Source organism: Cicer arietinum, chromosome 3 (genome assembly GCF_000331145.2).
Source record: "Cicer arietinum cultivar CDC Frontier isolate Library 1 chromosome 3, Cicar.CDCFrontier_v2.0, whole genome shotgun sequence".
Lineage (NCBI taxonomy): Eukaryota > Viridiplantae > Streptophyta > Magnoliopsida > Fabales > Fabaceae > Cicer > Cicer arietinum.
In genome coordinates, this window is record NC_021162.2 from 47,166,959 (window position 1) to 47,173,589 (window position 6,631).

The window sequence follows — 6,631 nt, forward strand, 5'->3', positions numbered from 1 at the left end:
TGATATATTAATGTTGTTGTGGTGATTTATGGTTGAAAATTTTGGAGATTGAATATGGGTGATTAATGTTTGGAAATTTTGGTGATTCATGTTTGGTGAAATTGATGTGTTCATAATTAATATTATGAATTTTTTAGAAGAAATTTATGTGTGACTTGGTGGAAAATGAATTTAATTCAATTTAGGTGTGAATGGAATTTGGAGTTGTGATTTATGTGAGGTTGTGGAAATTTTAATTGGTGTGAATAAATATGTTTGAGTATGCTCTGTGTTGTGTTTGAAAAATCATTAGTGTTAAATGAGTATTAAAAATGAAGAATCTTTTAATAGCTGCGTTTACTTAATGATTATGGTGAAAAGAGTTAGAGTATGCTCATGCATTTCATAGTACATGGAGACCGCGATGGGGCCATGGTGATAGTGGTGACCATGATGGGCCACGGGATGATGTCATGTGAATTGTTGGTTCATCTTATCCTTGCAAGGATTGTCGCGTCGTGCTGATCTGTGAGAGATTGCACTCTAGACTATGCTGATCTGTGAGCGATTGCACTCTAGAAAATCGTGTTGGTCTGTGAGAGACTGCACGCTAGTAAATTGTGTTGGCTGTGAGCAACTGCACTCTTGTATGTCGTGCTGGTCTGTGAGAGACTGCACGCTAGTAAATCGTGCTGATCCGTGAGAGATTGCACCTTGGTAATTAGTAATGGTCTGTGAGAGGCTGTACAATTATGATTTACGCCCTTCGAGGAGGGTTTTGGTTTGGAATTCTGGCATATACGCATTGCATTAAAGTGTTTGGCATGCGAGTTATGTTTGTTATACTATGATGATTGTATATACATATTCGGTTGTTGTTGTGATTTGTCGTAATTGCTTTGAGGTGTGAAGTTGGGTTGATTAAGTTTTGATGTAATTATGTGTTCATAATTGATTTAATGAATATTCGAAGTGTTGATTGATTCAGAGCTATTTTAGAAAAATCTGCATTTTCTCAGTTGTATTCGGCTATGACAGTGCAGTTTGTCAAAACTTCATTTTTCAACATTGTTTATGCATTTTTGGACATATGAAAACCCTTTCGAGAAGTATGCTAAGGCGAAAGGTTCTTTTGAGCATTTGAAAATATAAGAATTTTGCTAAGTGTTATTTGTAAATTTCGGTTGGTGACCCTTTACAATTATTGTGGAAATCTGGGCTTTGCCCTCATATGAGAACCAGGATCGTCCTACCGGTTAGTACTTTGGAGACGGGCATGTAGTTAGACATACCTGACCGAAGCTGTGTCAGGAGGATCTTGCAGGGTGCGTGGAGATCACCCGGGTTGTATAGTGTTTGTAGCATGATCAGATTAGGTGGTTGTATAAGGACAAGATATCTTTTTTTGTGATTGTATTTATTTCATTTTGGAAGATTGTATCTATGCTTAAACTGTTTGATGTCATTTCTTTTGATGGGTCCATGTTCCACTTTTTGATGTGACGTGGGGAAAGTTAAAACTCTTGGGGCAGTGCTTTTGTACAAGTCTTTCGAGAATACCCCAGGGGTATGAGCTATATCTGATAGGTCTCATAGCCCCGGTGTATTTTGTCGTGTAAATACTTTGGGTCTGTATTTCAAAAACTATTTCCGCTGCTTGTAAATATTGTTGGCTTTTGTCGTTATGTTACGACTTAAATATTTCATCCAAAAGTATTTTCTTTGTTTTATTTCTTTGTTTTAAAAAAAAAATATACACCCGTGCTGTCAAAAATCGGGGTGTTACATTGTGGTATCAGAGCTTTGGTTTGGATTTCTTTGGGGATGTGGAGTTTTGGTTATAGATTGTAGGTCAACTTGTAGGTTGAAAGTCGTTATCTGATCATGCATCGGGGTAATTGGTCTGAGTTGTCATATCAGGGGTAGTTATTATGTATTAATGTAGTCGAAAGTTATTTTTGGAATTATTATAAGGGGTGTTGAGATTTCTTCTTGATGTTGGTTTTGAGGAAACAGTGCATCCAAGAAGGGATTACGCTGTAAGAGTCAACGTCAACGGCGATGATCAAGTGGTTGAAGCTATGAACAACTTGGTTGCTTCTGTTGCTGCATAGACTGCTGTAAGGACTCTTTATGATCTGGAGAAGAGGGAAAGATGGAAGATTTTCGTTGTTACCATCCTCTAAAGTTCAAGGGTGATGAGAACTCAGAAAAAACTTATCAGTGGATTCAAGATGTGGAAAAGATCTTCGAGATGAAGGATTGTCAGGCGGAGTTGAAGCGAATCATGACGGCATGGAATTTATGAAGTGGTTCCAAGGACAGAAAACCTATGTGTTGGTGTTAACTCAAAGATGATGAGTATGGATGGATTAACATTAGACTAATAAGGGATTTCAAGTAAAGATCTAAGTGGAGGACTTTTGTTAAGAAAAATATTAGATGCTTTCCTGGTAGATTTCACGATGAAACTGGATGAAGTTTGATAACTGTCAAATAGATGTGAACATCATGGAATTGTTGAGAAGACGAGGCTTCCTTTTGGAATATCATTTGGTGCTTAGGTTTCCAGGAATAGGCTTGTATTGAAGTTAAGGGGCACTGTACGTTAGGGGGTATATACCACCTTAGTTAGATAAAGTACACTTTGAGGAATAGTCACTACCTTGAGGGGTAAGGTCGAGCATTCGAGTTAAACTAGATTCACAACTTAGATTGTTAAGTATGAATCTCATGACGATTATAAGAGGGGAATATATATTTCTTTGATAAGTGACAAATATTGTGTGGTTTAGGAGATGGTAACTATGGATAGTGATTTTAGATGAAACTATAAACGCATAAGTGTGAATTTTGGGTGATGTCTGGATAAACATAATGGGTTAAGCCTTCATGTATTGAACCATATGTCACTATTAAGTGGAATTGGAAGTATATAGTACGAGAATACTTAGAGATTGTAGCAAAGTAAGCTTATTAAAGGATGGTAAACATTTGGAGAATGTGTATGTTTTGATAGGATAGAGGGATTGATCAAGATTTGATTTGGGACCCTAAGACGGTTGATCTTTAAGTTGATAGTTTAAAATCCACAAGGTTATGAATGAGAGTGTTTGAAGATTTACTAAAAATGTTGTGTTATGAATATAAGAGTTTTAATTAGTGAGATTACTAAGACGATTAGAGTCAATGATGAAAAAGACCTGGTATTGTATCTTAAGATGAAATGGATGAAATTAGACGGTGTGATGAGTATTTGGAGATTTCGATGATCAGATTTTATAATCTTATTTAATGGTAGAAAGTGAAAAAGAAGAAATGTAACAAATGATTTATGGTTCAGATGTTGGTCTTGGGAAGTCAAGCGTTAAGATTTAAAATGAGTGTTTCAGTGACTAGATGGACGATGAAAAATATGTAGATCTTTGAGATATTTTACTGCAAAGTTATGAGGACGAGGTTTATAGCTAATTAATTCTTAGTAAGTGCTTATTAGGAACAGTTGAGAAATCGTTCTTTAAGACGTTTGATTGTTAGGATTCTTTCTATTTAAACCTCGGTGAATGTTGGGAACGAATAAGAATCCAACGAGTGAACCAAATTTTGGAAAATGTGACAAGAAAACTTGTCGGAACAGCACATGGAGATGTAGCTTATGACAATTAAGGATTCATGAAAGGAATTATTTCACTCGTAATTTAGATATTGTTATTATAAGGGTATGCGAATGAGACAAAGGCACTAATTGAGTGCATGTCATGGGGGTTGTTATTGTGGTCGCCAATCAACAGAGTTTAATGTTTGGTTGATAAGGAAGAATTGAGCATGAGTTGGAAAAGTTTGGTGAGAATTAGTAATGCTTGATTTGTTGAAATCACTATAATGAAGATGCATCATGGTTCGAGGCAGGAATTTAAGGTTTGTATAATTGGAAAAGTAATGGAGTGAATACAATGCGTTTGACCTGTCACAGTGAAAGGATAACCATCAAGCTGCAAATAAAGGACACGGCGAAATTAAGAAGTATCAAAATGAATGTTGGCAGTAGATGTAGGAGAATTATTTTCGAGTTTGTGCATAATTGCGAAGTATGTAAAAAAAAATTGATTGACTAGTGAAGCGTGAATTTAAGGTGTTAGGCATGAGACAAATGTAGGTCTTAATCAGTGAATGAAAATCAAGTTGGATTTTTGTTGGAGACGTGACTCTTGAAATGAAGTACTAAACTGGAAGGAAGTTTGTGTATCATGAGTAGTATAGTTTTGGCATGTTATCGGAAAAATTTGAGGAAGCTTAGATCACCAAGTAGATGTGGGGATGAAATTATTATTTATAATTAGAACAACATACGGATAAGAACACAGTGGTTTGGCGTAATTGTGCGACAAAAGAGAAATCGAGGATTTGTGGACCATGGAGATATTTAGGAGTTCTCGGCGGTAATGATTGGGTGATTCGTACCAAGTGAATGTATATGAGGCTATGTGACATAGCTATGGGCGATTGTACTTCGTCGATAGGATCAAAGTTATAGGAAAATAAGGAAAAACTCAGTGGAGCTTGAGAAGATTGTTTCACCGCTTGTGCATTAGAATAACCATAAGTGCAAGTCGCAAAGAGCGTTATTACAGTTCGGTTAAGATAGTTTAAGCCACCATCATGGTTGTCGGCTACTTATTGACAAATTGAGAAACTGATCATCCTTAATCTCTTGTTGATAGTAACAAAATCATGTTGAATGGAATGAGCGAGCCTTACCGGCTATGGTAATGTATAGAGTTATTAAGCACCCTATGAAAAGGGGTAAGCAACACTTTCTTCGAGTGGGCTGGGCGAAACAAGTTATGACTTGTAAAGTTGAATTTGAGTATAAACTTAGTGTGGATTGTTACTCGTATTTTAAGTTTCGAGGACGAAACTTCTTTTTGGAGGGTAGTAATGTAAGGCCCTTAATTTTAAATTCTATTTTATGTATTTTGGGGAATTTTTGTGTTGAATTTGTGAGGCTTTTTAGCCAATTTTATGGCATTTTGTGAGTTAAATGTCAAAAATATCTTTTTGGAGACCCGATTAAAATTATTCGTCGATGAATAATTTTATTTAATTACGGTGAATCTTTTGTCGAAGAAAAAAAAAATTCTGAGATGCAGCATTTTCAGAAAATTTCATCTGCCCATTGAATTACGGCGAGAGTAGATATTTTTCTGAAAAAGTGGTTTGTGATGTGATGCGAGGTGACAAGCGTAATGATGATTTTTATAAAAATTTCTAGATATTTGTTTAGATATTTATTATTATTATTATTATTATTATTATTATTAATATTATTATTATTATTATTATTATTATTATTATTATTATTATTATTATATATATGAAAGAAAAGGTAAAGAATGAAAGGAAAAAAGAGAAACAGAAACAGAAAGCCAAATGAAACGAATTCATTCTTCTTCTTCTCTGTTCACAGCTTTTGAAACCAAAACTCACAAACTCAAACTTTTATTTTTCTTCTACTTCTGAGCTTCATTTTGAGAAGTGATAGAAGAGAAAGTTGCTCATCTCCATGTTGCGGTGCTAGTGAGCCAACTTTTGAAGCAACATCACGAACTAAAATTTTACCGAAATTAATCACGGTGCCGTAATCGCTTGTTAAAGCTACCGTTAAGGTAAGGGCTCCTTCCAAACTTTTAGTTTGCATTTAGGACATTAATTGTGAATTTGTGGAAAAGAAATTTGATGTATTTGAGGTGTGATTTAGTGAAAAATTAATTGAATGTGATTATGAGTAATTTAGTGGAATTTAAATTTGAGGTGTGGTTTGTGGTGATTCAAGTTTGGTGTGATTTATATGTTCATAATTATTATTATGAATTTTTGAGATGTGATTTATTTGTGGATTTTGTAGAAAATGAATTGATGAAATTTGGTGGTTTATGTGTAAAAATATGGAGTTTTGAAATTGGGTGAGTTATGTTTGAAGTGTTGAAATTTAATTGAGGTGCTATATATGTGTTGTGGAAATTGAATTGATTGAATTTGGTATGAATTGGCGGTAATTAAATTTGATGTGTTTGAGTTACGTAATGAGTTATTTTCAAATAAATGAGTTTGAACTGAAGTTGAAATTTTACGAAAAATTTAGAGTTGTTAAAGTTGTGAAAAAATTCAAATTTTAACTAAGTTAAAGAGTTTGAGCAAAAAGATAGATTGAAATTAAAAATGGTTAGAGTTTAAAATATTACTCTTTGATTGAGTTTAAAAAAAAAAGGTTTAGAGTATTTTATTAACTCAAAAATTTCGGTGCTTTAATAGTCGGGTGTGTGTATGTGAAATTTGGACAATATTTGTTTAATTTAGTTTTAAGTAAATAATATAGATTATTTGGTTTGAAAAGTTTGATGTGTGAGAAAGATTTAATTTTAGGAATTTTGTTGTGTGCAGATTAATTTTATTGTGAACAAATTGTTATAAATATTTATGTTTATGTAGTTAGCTCCTTGAGTCTCGAAAAGGTATCGAGACCGTTGGCACCGAATTAGCGGTGGGGAGAACTCTGATATATTAATGTTGTTGTGGTGATTAATGTTTGGAAATTTTGGTGATTCATGTTTGGTGAAATTGATGTGTTCATAATTAATATTATGAATTTTTT